Here is a 20,418-nt window from a genome sequence, read left to right on the forward strand (position 1 = left end):
GGATTGGATTACACCTGAGAGGAGGAGCTTAATATTCAGCAATGCTCATTGCTTATGGTCCTGCATGTTTAACCTAAAACAAAATCTAATGAAATGAACAGTGTAGTGTAATACATTATCAGTATAGTTAAGACTGTATAATGACAACATTTGCATGAAAATTCGTTAAAAAAAAATTCACAGAAGTGTCACAGAAATCATGGAACTATTTAAACTGCTGTTTTGTCACTCAGATGAGTCTGAGTTTGGTGAAAAACAAGCAGTTGTTGAAACCAGCTGTATGAGGTTTTATGAAGGAAACTCAAATGTATGTAGAATTTTACTTAAAATATATGTAGGCCTAAACTGTTGAAAGTGAGAAAAAGATGGGAAGTGTTCATGTTGTAAATCTTAAGCAGCAGGTCGGCAGCATTTCTATTCACGTGTATTCGCGTGTCTTTAGTTGCCTGTGATTTGTGTGCATAACAATATTAGGTGTTGCCATTACAACATTAAGTCCCCTGTGTTCATTTAGCATATTAGGATCTGCCCAATTCAAACTGCTGTGAACACCCACACCAACCCAAAACTGAAGATTAGAGCTAACTGAAAAAAGCCTTTAATACATATATATTTATTAAATCAGGTATAAACTGCTTTATATAATACTAACTAAATAATTATATAAAAATAATGCTCCATGCTTACTAGGTAAATGTTCAAGAGAAAAAAGGACTTTATCCCTATCTAATGTTAAGCAAAATGTGAACAGTAATCTTCTGAAAAATCATTTGATTTGTTTATGAACTAAACACTGATTTGTGTTTATTTGCATGCCATTTGACTTTATAGGCTACAAAGGCAGAAGGGAGATGTATAAATTGCTTGTGTTTGCTAAATTCCAAGACATTTGCCATTTTTTTCATATGCAAATCATCCAACTATGAAACTAATTTTCCCCTCAGTTCCTGCGACATCTTTCACTCTAAAGGATAATTAATATCCCCATGTCAGTGTTGAGAGTTGTTCTCGCTACTGGCTAAGTGGGTTTAGACAGTTAAGTGGAGATAATTCCTAAAAAGATACAAGGATCAGAAAATAAACAGCACTTCTCCTTAGTGAGAGAAGGCTTTAGAGATGTTATCATTCAGTTTTTAGTTTATACTTTCCCCCCTTCCATACACACACACACCCACCAACACACTTCTGCTCAGAGTCCTGCAGTGTTTGTTTACCCTAATGCTAGACTCCTGCTTAAACACACTGTTTATATTTGCTGTCATGGCCTTGAATGTGTGCTGAGGCAGGAACTTATTAGAGACTGTATATGCAAGTTGAATCAACAACCATTGGTCGCTGACAATTGTCTAAACCCAATTTAGTCAGAATTGTGAGATTAATAGTCGCAATTACAAAACAACTTTGAAATGTTTTATTCAGTGGGGGAAACAAGCTTCCGTACATAATGTTACAGTATATGATCATGCTCTCATTCATTCAAGTGATTTTAAAGTATTTATATAAAAATGCCCAATTTTCGTATCTTCGTAACCAAAATCTAAAATGATTTAAAAAGTCTTAAAGCTACACTGTGTGATATTTTTCCCCCATCTAGCGGTGTAAAGGTATATGACCATCCAGTGAATATTAGTTTCTGTTCCTCTGAATTCTGATTTCGTTTCAACTCATACGGTGGCGGATTTAGTCCAAGATTAACATGGCCATCCCCCTCTTGACATTCGACACAGTGCCATCGAGTGTTAAAACGCGAAAGGCGAAGCTTGAATTTACGGGTATGTCCCTCTTTGGCTAATGCACTTTCAAGATGGAGGGGCAACATGGCGACCAGCATTCGAACCCCTCACCCGTATGTATTTTCAATGGCATATTATAAACTTACAAGAATACTTTACTACTTGAAAGAAGTAAATATACATTAATGAGTACCTATATTTTTGAAAGAACTAAGTGTTTGTAGCTAAGAATAAATTAAAAAAGTTACACAGTGTAGCTTTAAATGAGAAAAAAGGTCTTAAAGGTAGGTATAGGCAATCTTTTTTTTAAACCCTTTTTGTTATACTGGTTTAAACTTTCGCATCCAGATAGCAATCAATAATAAAACATTTACGTACAGTGCAGAAAGGTATTCACAGCCTTTCATTTTGTCCATATTTTGTTGTTACAGCCTTATACCAAAATGGATTTAATTCATTATTTCCCTCAAAATTCTACAAGTTAGCTAAGTTTTAAACTACTTTTAAACAGTAAGCACTCAATGTCTTCAATCATTTTCATTCACTCCTTCAAGTTGACTATATTAGTGGACTAATGTAGAGAATAGTGAAAGATTTCGAACACAGTCAGACAGACACTGAGCAGCTAACGGCGCTAAAAGCAGCCAACTCTAAAATTTCCTCCTACAATGAGCTTATTTATGCTGCTTTCACACCATGTTGTAATTACCGTAATTAAGACTATTCTGTGCTGTTCTTCTGAGTCAGAATTATGCTTTTCATCGCGACCCTCAATGCCGAAATGAATCTGCAGCAGTCAGTTCAGTCAGGCAGTCAGAGATCTAATTATTATTATAATATACTATGTGCTTTGAGGCATTAGGAAATTGAATGCAATAGTGACACTTTGAAGACTCTGCTCTGGCTGTGTGTATTTATGTGTTTTAGAGGAAGTGTTGCTTTGGAGAACACTGCAGGGAGGGTGCATGGGATCTTATGCTTTTTTATAAAGCTTGCTTGCTATTGCTAAAAAAGCAGCCTAATATACTCTGCATAAATGTCTTTATTCAGTCATTAATGTTTATTAAAGAAAATTACTCACTGCTCTTAACTGAATACAATTTGTAGCTTTAATAAGGATTAATCTTCAATTTTTAGTTTATGTGATTATGTTATTTTTAAAAGCCTATTTAATGTTAAAAATCATGACTTTCATTCATACGGTAATGTTAAATGGCCATAATTCATAGATAAAATTTGAGAGAAAAAATCATTTAATAGAGACCAGTAGCAGTATTGGTATGCGATACTGGCCTTCGTGTGTGTGTGTGTGTGTGTGTGTGTGTGTGTGTGTGTGTGTGTGTGTGTGTGTGTGTGTGTGTGTGTGTGTGTGTGTATACAGATGCCATTAGTCAAGTCAAGTCAACTTTATTTATATAGTGCTTTTACAATGACAATAGTTTCAAAGCAGCTTCACAGTGTTAAACAGGAAAATATTGTAACAAAATTTGATTCGGCTGTTCTGGAGAAAACGGTGATTTTATCAGCTGATTTCAATTTATCATATAGCGATAATTTGGGTAGATTAGTAATATAGTTTATACAGTTAATTTAGTATTCAATTTTATTTGTATATTTAGTTTTAAAAAATTAGAACAAAATTTTAGTGTCTCCAACTAAGCAAGTCAAACGCCAAAGGCGACAGTGGCAAGGAACCAAAACTCCATTTTGGACTCCATTAAACAAATATCATTATGTTGGTTCTTCATTAATTTGGGGAGTCATTGTGAAATTATTACAATATAAAAATATACAGCTTATTGCTTGGCAGTTTCTTAAGCAATGGTGTCCTAAAAGTTTGAAGAATGAGACATGATTGTACACATGAAACTAACTTAATAAAGATTTATTTGCTTGCTCATAGCAAAACAACTGAACCAACACCCATTGAAGAACACCCTACAAAACTATGCATTCAAAGAAAATCCTTAAAAGCCTGGAGCAAAATTATTGTCAACCATGCAGTTTTTTTTTGTTGTTGTTTTTTTTACAAAATTATTTTTTATTTAGTTTCAAAGAGATCTTGTAATATTTCTTGTGATCGTGTCACATATTCCTTGTTTAAACGTCATTGGTTAACCAGATGAATACTGTACATGGAAGAAACTATATTATATTGAAAGGATCAACAAGGAAGTACAGCAGACTGTATAGTCATGGCTGGAATAAAACAGATTAGAGCTGCTTGAATAAGAGTTAATTAGCACATGACAAACAGATGATGCAAACTTCAGCACAAGTTTATGCATCGCTCTAGATTTTGGTCACAAGTGAAAATGAGGCTAGTAAAATTCTGGCAAAATGTTAGCGTTGAAGAATAATTTCAAATGATTTCATATTAATAAATAATATCAAAACAATTCTTGAGGGTGCAACAAAATAAAATATTTACATAACAGCACACTTTCAGGGTCTAGCGGAGTCCATGTCTCGACGGGTCAGGGCTGTTTTGGCAGCAAAAGGGGGACCAACACAATATTAGAAAGGTGGTCATAATGTTCTGCTATATAATCGGTATATATATATATATATATATATATATATATATATATATATATATACCGTATATACCGTTTATACAGCAGAACATTATGACCACCTTTCTAATATTGTATATATATATATATATATATATATATACTTTGAGCACTGAAATTATATTGATTAACATATTTCTTAGGAGGAAGTTAATGGATTTGCTTGAGTCTATATACAGTTCCCCCAGGATGTGGTGCCTGATTCCTTTCTGTTTGTGTTCTCTCTCTCCTCACTACTTCTCTTGACAGTTATATGCCAGTTTCAGTCATAAGTCTCAATGGCGTGCACCAGGATGTGAGGGTAATAAGATGCAAATGCAGACCACCTTTTAGACTTGCCAGGACTCATCCTGACTGCATGTATCTAGAGTCTAGTGTTTCTCATCCAGTACCAATAAAGTAGTGCTGATATTCATTACATCCAAGCCACATCCTATTTGCTCAGAGTAACGGCTGCTCTCTTCTTCATTGCCATTTGACCAGTTACTGCCTCGAGACAAAAGTGGAATGTTAAATAAATAAAATAAAAATACTGAAGGATCTCCATGATGTGCTGAATTGGACATGCCTAAACGACTAACTGCTTTTTGCGTTTTCCTAATAAACAGACCAGCGGTGAAGGTTGCTGGGATAAGCTCTGGTGTTTTGGAGAAACTATTAGGAAGATGTTATCAAGCTGTCTTATGTGCTTACAGTGCAAACACAGCGAGAGGGTGAGGGTAGGGTTGGCCCCTATGCTCTATCCCTGTCCTTTCATGTCTGATATATCCTTGAGGTCAGCAGAAAGGACGGGTTTTGGGACATCAGCAGACTGGCTGTTTTATTTTGCAGATTTTAAAAAATGCTCTGAAAATATATTGCTAATAATCGCTGGATTATTGCCAAATAAGAGTTATCACATTAAAGATAAGGAGAAAATCCAATTTAAGAAATGTACTCTGTATTTGTTTAACTTGTTTTTGAAAAAGTTATCATTTAATAATTTAATGACTCTTAAAATGTCCTCCTTTTTAATATAGTTATATGTATATTATACACAGATCAGGCATAACATTAAACATACAGGTAAAGTAAATAACACTCATTATCTCTTCATCACCGCACCTGTTAGTGGGTGGGATATATTAGGACACCTGATATATTAGGCAGCAAGTGAACATTTCACCCTCAAAACTGACATGTTAGAAGCAAGAAAAATTTGTACGAATTTTCGTAAGAATTTGAGACAAATTGTGATGGCTGGGTCAGAGCATCTCCAAAACTGCAGCTCTTGTTTCTGGTCTGCAGTGGTCAGTATCTATCAAACGTGGTCCAAGGAAGGAGAAGTGGTGAACCGGCGACAGGGTCATGGGCGGCCAAGGCTCATTTGATGCATGTGGGGAGCAAAGGCTGACCATGCCATCTGATCAAACAGACGAGCAACTGCTTATGCAGAAGTTAATGCTGGTTCTGATAGAAAGGTGTGAGAATACACAGTGCATCGCGATTCGCAGTTTGATGCATATTGGGTTGTATAGCTGCAGAGCAGTCAAGGTGCACATGCTGACCCCTATTCACCAGCGAAAGCACCAACAGTGTGCACGTGAGCATCTGAACTGGACCACGGAGCAATGGAAGAAGGTGGCCTGGTCTGATGAATCATACTTTCTTTTACATTTCGTGGATGGCCGGGTGCGTGTGCTTTGCTTACCTGGGGAACACATGGCACCAGGATGCACTATGGCAAGCCAGCAGAGGCAGTGTGATACTTTGGGCAATGTTCTGCTGGGAAACCTTGGATGTGTAGGTTACTTTGACAAGCTCCACCTCCCTTAGCATTGTTGCAGACCATGTACATCCTTTCATGGAAACAGTATTCCCTGATGGCTGCAGCCTCTTTCAGCAGAATAATGCGCCCTGACAATAAGCAAAAATGGTTCAGGAATGGTTTAAAGAGCATACCAACGAGTTTGAGGTGTTGACTTGGCCTCCGAATTCCCCAGATCTCAATCCAATCGAGCATCTGTGGGATGTGCTGAACAAACAAGTCCGATCCATGGAGGTCCCACCTCACAAGTTACAGGACTTTAATGGATCAGCTGCTAACATCTTGTTGCCAGATAACACAGCACACCTTCAGGGTCTAGCGGAGTCCATGTCTCGACGGGTCAGGGCTGTTTTGGCAGCAAAAGGGGGACCAGCACAATACACTATTAGGAAGGTGGTCATAATGTTCTCTCTCACACACACACACACACACACACACACACACACACACAAACAAACACAACATAGCATAGCATGCGTTATTAACAATATTGATGAATATTACTATGTTTTGGAGGTTGTAACACAACATGACATTTTACAACACAAACTAACCTTGTCATAAAACCATCATGATAGTCATGATATTCTTTCACAAGTTCACACTTAGCCTACATCATGATTATGTGTATTTGGCGTGCGGTCCGGGAAAGGGCTCCAGGCTCTAAATTTTGGCCCAAACTCAGAGTATCCCCCCTGTAATAGGTGGAGATATACAGATAGTCTAGGACTAGACTGTGTTGTATTATGGATTGTGTTGATGTCTTATAACGTTTATTAATTCAAAGTGAAGAGATGGGGTGGTGGAGGGATGCTAAGAAAGTGTCAACGAAAAGAAGGTAAATCTGCGGTATATACAGGCCTACCCCTTTTATCGTTAATTAGATTGATTACCTTTGTGTGCTCCACTCGTGTTTATCGGTAATTAGGTTTCATTATGTGACATGATCCACCTGTGTTTAATTAGGTTTAATTATCTGAATGTGCTCCTCGCATAATTTGTTAATACATTTGTTTTGTTGTTTCTGTTGGTTGGTTGTAGCAGACCATTTTTGCAGACATTTCTGATGTCAAGACAGCAGTATTGCCCTAATATTTCTTAATTGAATCCCGCCAGAATATATCAAAAATGATTATAGTTCAGAAATGAAAACATTGTCTCATAGAAGTCATTGTATATTTTGTATTCTTCCTATTCTAGTTTGAGCAATATCCGTAACGTTGTATTTTAAGCTCTTTCTTTGCCCTTTAATCGCTTGCTTTTATTCCTCATTTGTAAGACACTTTGGATAAAAGCATCTGCAAAATGAATAAATGTAAATGTAATGTATTCTTGAATTATTTAATTCAGATCACATCACTGACCAGTTGTTACAGCTGGACTTTCTTCCTGTTCACAGCTCAACTTTTTTGTCCCTTAATTGAAATCCAAATAATAAACAATATAATTTCCATAGGCAACTTAAGTTTCATGTCACAACAGGCTGGCAGTAAACGCGTACTCATGTTATAGCCAAGGTTTTGCCCATTAAGGTTAGGTGACAGCTAATTTATATAACAATAGATGGTGGGATGTGTTCCGTTGTGAAGATGTTGCGAGACGTCTGATTGGCTTGAGCTTTCAACTGTCAAGACTGAAAAACTGACCCTTTTCTCACAACAGTTTCACTCACTTATAATTGTCTTTCCTTATGTTGAAATATGCAGGTTGAAACATGCTTGAAGCACAGACTAGAGCAATGCTTCAGCACGCCCTTCTGAAAAAAAAATGACATAAGGTTTATTTGATAAGCAGACACTCACAGCCTCACTAAATATACACAAAAAATAAGAAAACTGCAAACTGCATGACACTGTCCTTGGAGAAAATAAATGAAATACAGTATTGTTTAAAGCAGTTTTTCCTTACCAAGATAATTGCTGAATGACAACACTAATCACTAAAGCAAACAGCCAGACTTGTGGTTTTTTTTATATGTGCATATATTTTTCATATTGTATACATCATATATTTTCTTAGAAGACACAATACTGAGTTCAGTTGAAAATATCAACATTGTCTCATTAAAAAAAAGAAATAAAAATAGACAACTGAGACAATTGTTTTTGTTTTTTGCAGTATATAAAAATAAAATACATTGAATTGAAGATCATTTGACCTTGAATGATTTTGACGAGGAAAGTTTGAGTTCATGTTGAAAACTTTTGAATGCATGTCATGTGTGCATTAGTGATCATAGTAAATTTCCGGGAACACATTCAGGTTTGTTGTTTACTGGTACTTTAACAGGAACTGAACAGGAATGTTGATGAACAGAACTTTCTGCATTCCATTTAATTCCAGAAGTCAAAAGAAGCCTCCAAAAAATCACTTTTAAGATTTCAAATAGTTTTAGTTGGCATGTCCTTCGCCACCGACATTGACAGTAGCTTAGATCATTGACATCATTAGATCCATGATGATGTTAACCCTTGTGAAAAAGAAGTACACTTAGGCATGTAATTAAAAATTATTCTAAAATATAAAAAGGATGAACTGAATGTGATGTTTTAGGACACTTATTTATGCTAATTGCAATTAAATGAAAATGCATTATAGTTTACATTTATACTGAACATTAATGTTTTTTGTCTTATCTTTATCCCCTAGATTCACAAACAGGCTAAAACTAAAATACTAAAACTGATGCAAATATCTGTCAGTGCCATTGTTTTGTCTCAAGAAGCACACCAAGTTTTCTAAGGCACGTTTTTAAAAGCTATGTCCCATTTGAACTAAAGCCTAATCCTGGCTTAATCTAAGCCCTCTGTGACAATTATGTGATGATAACATTACTACCGTTGTCTGCCGAATACTTTGACAAGCATTTATATAAGCGACAATATACTTAAATGTTGTTTCTCTTATATGTCTGTATACAGTGTTCTTTCGGTTTGTTCCAGTGCATAGTAGGCAGTGGCTAAAGGCTGCAAGAAATCAAATACATGGAGAGGACATTGGACATCAGAAAAATCTAAAAAACCTCCATGTTTGTAGTCAACATTGGATGAACACCGTGTTTTAGGCCAAACAGAGGGGGGGAAAGAAATTGTCATTCCGGCATCAAAGCGCTGTTGCGTACAGGTAAAAAAGGTATAATGCTGTTTAAAAAGTAGGCATATATGATAGTTGTCAGTGATAAACGCAGTGACAATAATAATAATAATAATAATAATGATAATAATAATAATAATAAACATTTATTTGTATAGCACTTTTCATACATGAAATGCAACTCAAAGTGCTTCCCAAGCGTAAAACAAATAATACAAATTCACACAAAGATAGTAACCAACAGACAAAATATAAAATAAAGTAATTTGCAATATATCAACTCAGTATCAGTAAAGAAAGCTTCACATCATATTATTCTGATAAGCAACTTTAAAAAGATATGCCTTAACCCGCTTTTTTAAAAATATAAATGCTTGGAGCCTCTTTCACTTCATTAGGTAGAGAATTCCAAATATTTGGAGCATAGTGGCTAAAAGAAGAACCACCAGGTCGTTTATGAACTACTGTATATTAAACAGTAAATATTCTGTTAATAACCCTCTGTCGACTGTCCTTTGACACAAAAGAACAATACAAAGGTGCGGAAATATTATCTGTAGTTTTCATGAAAGCTCTGGACAAAGCCAAATGAAGGCAAACCTCCAAGGTTAGCACAAAAAAAGTGTAACGGCTGCTACACTCCGGTGTGCAGGAAAAGCAGGACACGGTAATTTTTTTTTTTTTTTAATGGATGTCAGGAGGAGAGGCTTCACTATGCTGAATAAATAAATAAATGGTTATCATTTAATGACAGCCTATTGGCTAATCTTCTACATGTTTGCTCTTAAATATTCATTTTTGATTTATCTTTACAGTTTAGAAGTCTGTTTTATAAAAGAAACCATGGCACAACATGATTCAGTTTTATGGCACTTCTCACTCATTCATAGTACCTACAAACAGCTGACTGACTGTCACACAACTTCGAAATTCAATAAAGCCAAAACTCAGTCCTTCCAGAAAAACGTGATTTTGCGATCGCAGAATTCAGCGCATAATCAACCAAAGTCTGCATTTTTTCAAATATGTCACATGCCTGTCCTGTCTTGTGTGCACATGTGGGTTCTGTCATGTCTTGCATGTGCTACTGTCAACCCCGCCCTTCTTGTTATCTGATTATTGGTTTATTTGCCCCACCTGTTCTCCCTCATTATCTGCCTTGTTTGTTCCCTTTATAATCTCCTTGTGTTTGTCAGTCTGTGTTGGATCCTTGTGTAATGTCTGCGTCTCCCGTTCTCCCTGTGATTCTGTTGGTTTGTTTAAGTTATATTTTATTATTCTATTGTGTGTTTTTCCCCCTCGTGGGTTTTGTTTTGAGTTTATATTTTATTTGTTATAAATAAATATATCCTTTTCTGCACTTGAGTCCTCGCACCATTTCCTTTGTGTGTACGTGACAGAAGGATCCAACCGTAGAGGACTCAGCAAGAGGATTGTTTATCTTTGTTTGTTTGCTCTTTGGACTATGGAGCTAACCAGGCACATACAGGTGATGCGGCAGGTGAACTCTAAATACATCCGCCAACAGGGGGCGGGTGTAAGAGAGTTCGCCTGCCAATTCCTTATTGAGGTGCATCACCTGTACCTCAATGAGACAGAGAAGGCAGAGGTGTTTAACCTCTGCCTGGACATGCCTCTCAGCCCCATGGAGGTTGAGCGAATGGGAACCCCGGACTTTTGGGAGTTTGTGGAACAGCTGGACTCCAGTCCCTCTAGGACCAGGGGCTGGATAGCTCCGGTGGTTCCTGTTCCAGTGGCCCCAGTTCCAGTGGCCCAAGCTCCGGTGGTCTCTAAGAGGAGGAGGAGGAGAAGGAAGGCTCCCTCCGTGCCTGTTCTTGTGGTCCCAGTTCCAGTGGTCCCTGTGCCGGTGGTCCCAGTACCGGCGGATCGTGTTCCGGTGGTCCCGATTCCGGTGGTCCCAGTACCGGCGGATCGTGTTCCAGTGGTCCTGAAAAGGAGGAGGAGAAGGAAGTCTCCCTCCGTGCCTGTTCCGGTGGTCCCAGTTCCAGTGGTCCCTGTGCCGGTGGTCCCACTGCCGGCGGATCGTGTTCTGGTGGTCCCACTGCCGGCGGATCGTGTTCCGGTGGTCCCACTGCCAGCGGATCGTGTTCTGGTGGTCCCAATGCTGGCGGATCGTATTCCGGTGGTCCCAGTGCCGGCGGATCGTGTTCCGGTGGTCCCAATTCTGGCGGATCGTGTTTCGGGTGTCCCTGTGCCGGTGGATCGTGTTCCGGTGGTCCCTGTGCCGGTGGATCGTGTTCCGGTGGTCCCTGTGCCGGTGGTCCCTGTGCCGGTGGATCGTGTTCCGGTGGTCCCTGTGCCGGTGGATTGTGTTCCGGTGGTCCCTGTGCCGGTGGATCGTGTTCCGGTGGTCCCTGTGCCGGTGGATCGTGTTCCGGTTGTCCCTGTGCCGGTGGATCGTGTTCCGGTGGTCCCTGTGCTGGTGGATTGTGTTCCGGTGGTCCCAGTTCCGGTTGTCCCTATGCCGGTGGACTCTGTTCCGGTGGACGCTGCTGGGCAGGAGATGCCTCCCAGGCGCCCTGCTCTCACCGCGCCTCCCAGGCGCCCTGCTCTCACCGCGCCTCCCAGGCGCCCTGCTCTCACCGCGCCTCCCAGGCGCCCTGCTCTCACCGCGCCTCCCAGGCGCCCTGCTCTCACCGCGCCTCCCAGGCGTCCAGCTCTCACCGCGCCTCCCAGGCGTCCAGCTCTCACCGCGCCTCCCAGGCGTCCAGCTCTCACCGCGCCTCCCAGGCGTCCAGCTCTCACCGCGCCTCCCAGGCGTCCAGCTCTCACCGCGCCTCCCAGGCGTCCAGCTCTCACCGCGCCTCCCAGGCGTCCAGCTCTCACCGCGCCGCTGAGGCGTCCTGCTCTCCGTGCGCCCCTGAGGCGTCCTGCTCTCCGTGCGCCCCTGAGGCGTCCTGCTCTCCGTGCGCCGCTGAGGCGTCCTGCTCTCCGTGCGCCGCTGAGGCGTCCTGCTCTCCGTGCGCCGCTGAGGCGTCCTGCTCTCCGTGCGCCGCTGAGGCGTCCTGCTCTCCGTGCGCCGCTGAGGCGTCCTGCTCTCCGTGCGCCGCTGAGGCGTCCTGCTCTCCGTGCGCCGCTGAGGCGTCCTGCTCTCCCTGCGCCGCTGAGGCGTCCTGCTCTCCCTGCGCCGCCCTGGGTGCCTGAACTTTTTGTTTTCCTCATGTGTCCCTTGTTGACCCCTCCCTTGTCTGTTCCTTCCTTGTCTGTTTCTCCTGTCCCTCCCGTGCCCCCCTGGTCTGTCCCTCCCGTGCCCCCCTGGTCTGTCCCTCCCGTGCCCCCCTGGTCTGTCCCGCCCGTCCCGCCCTGGTCTGTCCCGCCCGTCCCGCCCTGGTCTGTCCCTCCCGTCCCGCCCTGGTCTCTCCCTCCCGTCCCGCCCTGGTCTGTCCCTCCCGCCCCGCCCCGCCCTGTCCCTCCCGCCCCGCCCTGGTCTGTCCCTCCCGTCCCTCCCTGGTCTGTCCCGCCCGTCCCTAGTGGAGCGTCTGGTAGCCGCTCCTTAAGGAGGGGGTAATGTCACATGCCTGTCCTGTCTTGTGTGCACATGTGGGTTCTGTCATGTCTTGCATGTGCTACTGTCAACCCCGCCCTTCTTGTTATCTGATTATTGGTTTATTTGCCCCACCTGTTCTCCCTCATTATCTGCCTTGTTTGTTCCCTTTATAATCTCCTTGTGTTTGTCAGTCTGTGTTGGATCCTTGTGTAATGTCTGCGTCTCCCGTTCTCCCTGTGATTCTGTTGGTTTGTTTAAGTTATATTTTATTATTCTATTGTGTGTTTTTCCCCCTCGTGGGTTTTGTTTTGAGTTTATATTTTATTTGTTATAAATAAATATATCCTTTTCTGCACTTGAGTCCTCGCACCATTTCCTTTGTGTGTACGTGACAAAATAGCCTACGCTGCATTTCAGCGTGCAAAAAATGCGGGGCTTGCATGATTTCAGAATCCCCGTATTTTCTTTACAATAAAATTCACTGATTCAAAAGACTGCCGTTCGCCAGCTTCTGTGTTTATTAGAAGCACGCAAGTGCAACTCTGCCATCATTATGTTAAGCCCCGCCCACCGACTCTATACATGATGTGATTGGCCCGACTAGAGTTTGCCATTTACAGCTCAGACGTGTATTGAGAGTTGCTAGACGACACAAATTAGATTTGCTGCTGCAAGGGTGGGTCTAGATTTCTAGGCTAGTTGCGTAATTACACGACTTGAACATCATCGAAAAGCTGCAAACCCTGCCAGTTAGCTACGCAGTAGGCGGAATCCTTCAAATTTTAAGTTCATTGAAATTATAAATTTTTTAAAATTTATTTATCAATTTTTGTATGTGGTTCAGATACAATAATATTTTGAGTTTCTATTTATTAAATCAATTTACTTCATTTCAAGAAACTAAAATTTTGAAGGCAACCAGGTTACTTATTTTTTAAAGCTAAACCAACAATATTTTTTCACAGTGTGGTGTCCAAAACCATAGTGGATGTTATCGAGTGCATATCCCACGTAAGCACAACGGCTGTCCGACTTCACGCACTCGTTTTTTGTTCACGCCTTCAAGTGAACTGTATTAGTGGACTAACGTAAGGAATCATGATTGAGGTTCTGGGGGGCAATTTCGGATTCAACCCATTTGCATTTTAACGTACTAGTTATGCTTAAAAAAAACCTTACAGTTGTAAATTAGTAGTTAATTAGTAGGCTAGTATGTAAATTTACATTACAGTAAAAGATTGCACTTTGTGCATCGGAAGCACTTAATTAAACAGATGTCTGTTTAGCTACCTCTGTAAAACAGGAAGCACACGTTCTTTTCTCAAAATATTTTATTTATTCATGTTTATAGAAGTTGTAGCATATTCCTTTTGTAAAGCTATAGAACGTGTTTGACTCATCAATGTTTTGTAAGTTTGAGCCATGTGTTTGAGCTAAGTCTGAAATAAAACAAGATGAGAACAAATTTTTTTCCAGCCCATGTATGCTTGCGCATCATTGGAGGTAACAAGAAATGATTCTTTACATTAAGGTAGTAGCCTAGTGAGAACAGGGTGTTGAGGGAATCATTTTTTTCCTCTTTTTTATCAAACCACAGTTTTTGCAAGTTTTCGCAATTTCATTGCATTAATATGCAGCATATTCCATCACATTTTTTAAGAAAACGTGCCACATAATTAGGGATTAATAAGGATTTTTGCCTACAACAATCACAACAATTAGCCGTTCTACTTTCTCCAGCGGTAGAGTCTAGGACTATTGTATCTCCCAATCTCTGCCCTGGAGCGATCAAAAATCTGCCGGATGATTGCTGACAAATAAACGTCTTTCTCTGTCCAGGTAACGCAAAACAAATGAGTAAACATTGTTAATTTACACTACTACTGTCATTGTACTAATAGTATTGCAAAGTTACACCTCTTTTTCACAAGGGACTATTTATCCCCTCCTTCACTTTGTCCCCAATCGACACATAGAGGAGTGTATATTTGCAGAACTGATGCAGTGTAGTGGCCAAGAAATCTAGACGCACCTGCGGCAGCAAATCTAATTTGCCGCGAGTGTCATCTAGCAACTCTCAATTCACTTCTGAGCTGTAAACGCCAAACGATTGTCGGGCCAATCACATCGTGTATAGAGTCGTGGGCGGGGCTTAATATAATGACGGCAGAGTTGCGCTTGCATGCTTCTAGTAAGCACAGAAACTGGCAAAAGGACCACGAGTCTGGAAGACTTGGAGTTAAAGGTCCACTGAAATCAAAATTTACGTTTTTTAGCTTTTAGTATGACTGTGTTAGCCTTAAAGTTATGAATAAGCTGGTATGTTCCAAAACTATGACAAAATTTGCATTTAGGATATATTAGCATTCAAAATTTACAGTCTCCCACTTCCGTTAAAAAGAATCTCAGAATTTGGTGACATCATCAATCTTCAATCATCTTTCTCGTCAAATCTTCTGTCTAATCAAAATGCTCTCTAGAATCTAAAGCCCGCCCCTACACTGCCGAAGCTAAGGCTGAAATCGGTCATGAGTTGTTAACGCACATTTACTAATTTCTACATGGTGAAAGGCACATAACATATCGAACACATTTGAATTCTGCACAGAATGCTGCATTTCAAAGCGATATGGAGGAGATTATGATGATAAACGGTGTTAGAGGAAACTGGCTTTAGCAAACAGAGAAAGGTCAGCTCTTGCACTCTAGTCAAACTGTATATTAACGAAACGCTATTGGCTGTTTCAAAAAAGGGGAGGAGCTGCTAACAGCTGAAGCCGTTTCAGGGGAAATTACGTCAACACATTGAATAATGCGGCGCGTTTCAAGGCACTTCAGTGGACCTTTAAGCTTTTCTCTGAGAAAAGAACAAAGAACGGCACTGAAGTCATTCTTAAGAAGGGAAGATGTGTTCAGAGTTTTGCCAACCAGGCGAAAGTTTAATCTGTCAACGAGCTCTGCTTCACCTTCGTTGCTCTGGTTGGTGTACCGCTATCCTATTGCGTGCAGAGGGAGTTTGAAAGACAACCGTTTATCCCGCCCCTCAGATTGAGCCCTGTCTATGGTGAGTTTCCAGACCAAACATCTTGATGTGGGTCTTGCTTGTCAGGCTAGCAGTGTAGCTTATTTTTGAGATATCATGATCACCTGTTATATTGACATTAATCTTTTAAAAAATGTATTAATTGATTTATATAATTTCTCAATAGGCCTACTCATTAATTAGAGGCACTTTAATTGAAATGCACTTTGCTTAGACTCTCGAATTGTGATGGAAACGGCTGCAGTTTCCCAGAATGTTGCATGGATGAATGAGTACCTCTCACCTTTGTTTTCAGGTCATAAGACAGGCAAGCGTGACACACTCACACATACACACCCTTATGGATAGTCACAGTACAGTTGCATGCATGCACACACAAAACTGCGCTCGGTCCATAGCGAAACACACATAAATCTATGCAAGCAATGACAGATGACATGAGTGCAAAATGAGAAGAGCAAATTTCATGAGCCGTGCTATGAAATGATCTCAGGTCATCAAGAGGTCAAGTAGCATTTCTCTTTCCTTCTTTACGGCACGCCACTGCATTTGACACCGCAAAGATTTTCATAAGATGACACCTGATGCTCAAAGATACAGGGACAGGAGCTTGATACGAGAAGAACCTTTAAACAAGCAAGTTAACACATGCGTATGTCACACCCAGAGCCTTCCTCTCGAAACAACAGCGATCGAACCTTCATTAGAGTGAAACGCTGCTGTGAATGTGGCCGTTATAAAGGGCGGTTTACATTGTGAAGAACTGAGATTAGGACCTGTAGAACAACCTCAAACTACAGAAGTTAAACGTGCTTCTCCGCCATACCCGGTTAGGCTTCTTTTACAGCTCTGTCAAGTTTTCAGCTATACTGTCAGGCTACTGTCAGACAGATTTCTTAGTGGATTTTATAAGAAAGAACTTCAACATTCTGTCTGACATTTTCTCTTCAGGTTATTTTAGTAATTGGTTCTGTAGACTACAATGGAAAATAAATTCCAGACAGACCTCTCTATCCCAGAATACTGTGAGCAAGAGAGCAGCATGAGTTAAATACACAGACAGTTTTTGAAAGAAAATGGAATGAAAAACAAACAGATTGTCTGTTCAGACAGTAAGACACACACAGTATGATTTTGGTGATTGAGGTAACATTCACTCTTTGCTGCAGTCAAGCACCGGGGCAGGTAGGAACAGGCAGGTTTCACTTGAGTCCAAGCCAAAGCCATTACGCTGAAAATATTACAGTCACCTCAGTCTCAGAACCATGAACAGCCCTGCACAGACAGCTGTCTCCCGTTACAATGCTCTGCCGCCCATGTTAGTGTCACATTGTGAAGGTCTGTCAAAGAAAACATGATCTTATACGAAGCTTTACAGAAAGCTGCTAACCGCTCATTTATCATAATATTAAAAAGACAGTGGCCGTAAAAAATAAAAATGTCACCTTTTTGCCCTAACTAAAAATGAGAACAAAAAGCTAAAAAAGGTGAGGATGATGATGATGATGATTATCATTATTATTATTATTAGTAGTAGTAGTAGTAGTAGTAGTAGTAGTATATAAATTATTTTAATACAATGATTTATGCACTGTACTTTGCAATATCTAAATGGAAAAGGTAAAAATTCAAAAATGAAAAAAATCTTTTGAACTTAAAATCTTAAACTGGACACAAAAATAATTTGGACAATTTAGCCTTATTAAAAAAAACATTGCAAAATACATATATCTTTGTGTTATATAATAAAATACACTACAATACAAAAGATTCAAAATTATTACAATTTAAAATAACTATTTAATGTCATTTTAAAGGGGTGGTTCTGTGGTATTACGTCTTAATACTTTTTTTTTTAACACCGTATTTTCTTATATTTGACCTTTAATATGTGTTTAATACGGATTTGTCTGTGCATTTTTATATTTTTTAAACTTTTTAAATGGTTGGAGATAAAAATCTGAACACATGAAAGTCACTGATATCTTGGATGTTTGGGTAAATTTTAGGGTGAACTATCCCTTTAATGATTAAATACACCTGCTGAATTGCGAATCGAAGAATGCGAATCCTGAATCGAGATCCTGCCTATATTTCTCAGAATTGCGAGTTTATATCCTGCAATTCAGACTTTTTTCCCCCACAGAATTGTGAGATCAAAATGTTATAGGTTTAAATATAACTGCATCCTTTTAACTGTAGGTCTAATGTATTCCCTTTATTAACTACATATGTGAATATCATGTATGTCTACTGTTTACGGCAAATTCATGCTTTAATAGTATAGGGTAACCGTTTCTCTTTTATCCTGAAAAGTGTCCCAGTTTTGATGAAACACCCCATGTTCCTGTTCACTTGGATACCATTTACACCATCAATCAAATTTAGAATTGATCTGATTTGATCATAGAAGCTCGACGTTATCCTTGAGGAACACCACATTTGCTTTCAAAAGATTCTTTTATGAACCGTCTCAGGTGGTGGTTTGCGTGGGTTGGAAGTGTCAGTTGTAGAGTGGAACAATGATGTCTTGGTTTATTTGATGTCCCACAAAAATGACAACAAGCTACTTCTGGGAAATCTGTTTCCGTAACACTCCCATATAGTTGTTTTTTCCTTCAAACAATGGTCCTAAGTCATTATATAAATTCCAATTTACATTGTACAAAAAAACATTTTAAGTACTTTATCATTCATTTATCTGTATTTTTGTGTCAGACTGATCTTCTGGGGAAAAAAAATAATTTACACTTTTCTTGAAATGACCAATAGAGGCTAAGAAATGCTTTGTGAGTCACCATAAATTTGAACTATAAACCACCTCATCATCTCATTTTGCCTGTGCTTTATCGAAATTACACTTTCAGTCATTATCCAGGGGTTTGGCACAACTAATAATCCTTGCAAGTGTGTCATCATTCAAAACATGAGTCAAAGTTACTGGCAATTCCAGTTGGGTACTGGACTGAACCTGTATTTGTTCTTAGAGAGTATTAAATTCAAACACAGATGATCATTTGCCCAAAACAGCTGGCCGAGAAGAAGATCAGCTGATGAGTGATGAAAGTGAGAAATAGTGTTGTGACTGTGGAATCGACAAAGAGGATTTCACAGTGTCAGATAAACTCAGGGCAAGACGACTCCCTGTGAAAAACATTTGGGTTTCAGTTGAACATGAGCCAAATCTGGTAGACAAAGGGGGAAAGGCAGCGTAGGGGGTATTAGTTAAAACACCACTCACAGACAATCATTCAGAGAAAATTCTGTAAAACCATATTTATTTGACAAAGCAAATGTGTATTTACGTGTATTTAAGCAAAAAACAAGTTGGCCATTTAAATTTGACTTAAACTCTCTGCATATTAATAAAACCCCCAGTCTGAATGTCTTTACATTGGCAGTGTGATTTGGTGTAAATCTCTCGACACCATGACAATAAAAAGTGTTTGTAAGGATTTAGCGTGTTTGCAATGTTAAGTGACATTGAAGCAACTAATGAAAAAATGCTATCTGATGAAAGTTCTTCTGCATTTTAATCTTTAAAATGTTTGTCACATTTTTAGATGTAACACTGAATTGTCTTATATGATGAAATATATTTACAGAATATACTTAGTGTGTGTGTGTGTGTGTGTGTGTGTGTGTGTGTGTGTGTGTGTGTGTGTGTGTGTGTGTGTGTGTGTGTGTGTGTGTGTGTGTGTGTGTGTGTGTGTGTGTGTGTGTGTGTGTGTGTGTGTGTGTGTGTGTGTGTGTGTGTGTGTGTGTGTGTGTGTGTGTGTGTGTTTGATGCCCACTTAAAAATGACCTTTTTTAAATGAAAATTTGTCAGCAGTGTCTTGTCATTGCTGGGTTGATCTCAGCACCTCTGCGGATGTGAATGTACGGTTTCTTAAAGAAAACCAGTCTGACCTGTCCTGTGTTAACCTCTAAACTAGTCTTACTGCCCATCCCATGCTCCTCAAGATCTAAATCAATGCACTGCAAAAGAGAGCTGGATTGTTTCTTCAACTGTCAGATTGCTAAAAAAAAACCTTTGGCATTTATGATCATAAAAGTGTTTCCCTTATACCTAAATATGAAATGAGGCATTTTGGTATGAAAAGCATACACTCAAAAAAATGACATGTTGAATTTACTTTAAAAAGCAGCAGCAATTGTTTCCATGCAACTATATTGAGTATTTTTTTGTTTATTTTTTTACAAATAACAATTTAGTTATATAAACATAAGAAATTCAAATAAAGCTGACCATTTTTTTAAGTAAATACAAACCATATTAATGTGTCACTGTTACATAATATTATTATGTGCAGTTTACTAATGCTATTTTTAAAATTTGTATTAAATATTAATCTATTAAATTAATATAAACCATATTTTTAGAAACAAAGTGCAAACATAATTCCTTGGATAAGCTTAATTTGTTGAGGGCAGGAGTTTCATCCAATAAATATGTGTAGCCCAAAATAATAAAAATGTAATTTATGCAATGAAATGTAATTGAGTTGGTCAAACTCAGTTTTGGACAATTTAATTGAGTTGGTCCAACTCAATTTTATCAAATACAGTTTAAGTTATATTTTTATACTTATAACATGACTTTTTTTGAATGTGCCATACTTTCATCATCATACACAATGTATATAATGAAAATTTAA

This window comes from Pseudorasbora parva, chromosome 10 (assembly GCF_024679245.1).
Source record: "Pseudorasbora parva isolate DD20220531a chromosome 10, ASM2467924v1, whole genome shotgun sequence".
In the NCBI taxonomy this organism is placed as follows: Eukaryota; Metazoa; Chordata; class Actinopteri; order Cypriniformes; family Gobionidae; genus Pseudorasbora; species Pseudorasbora parva.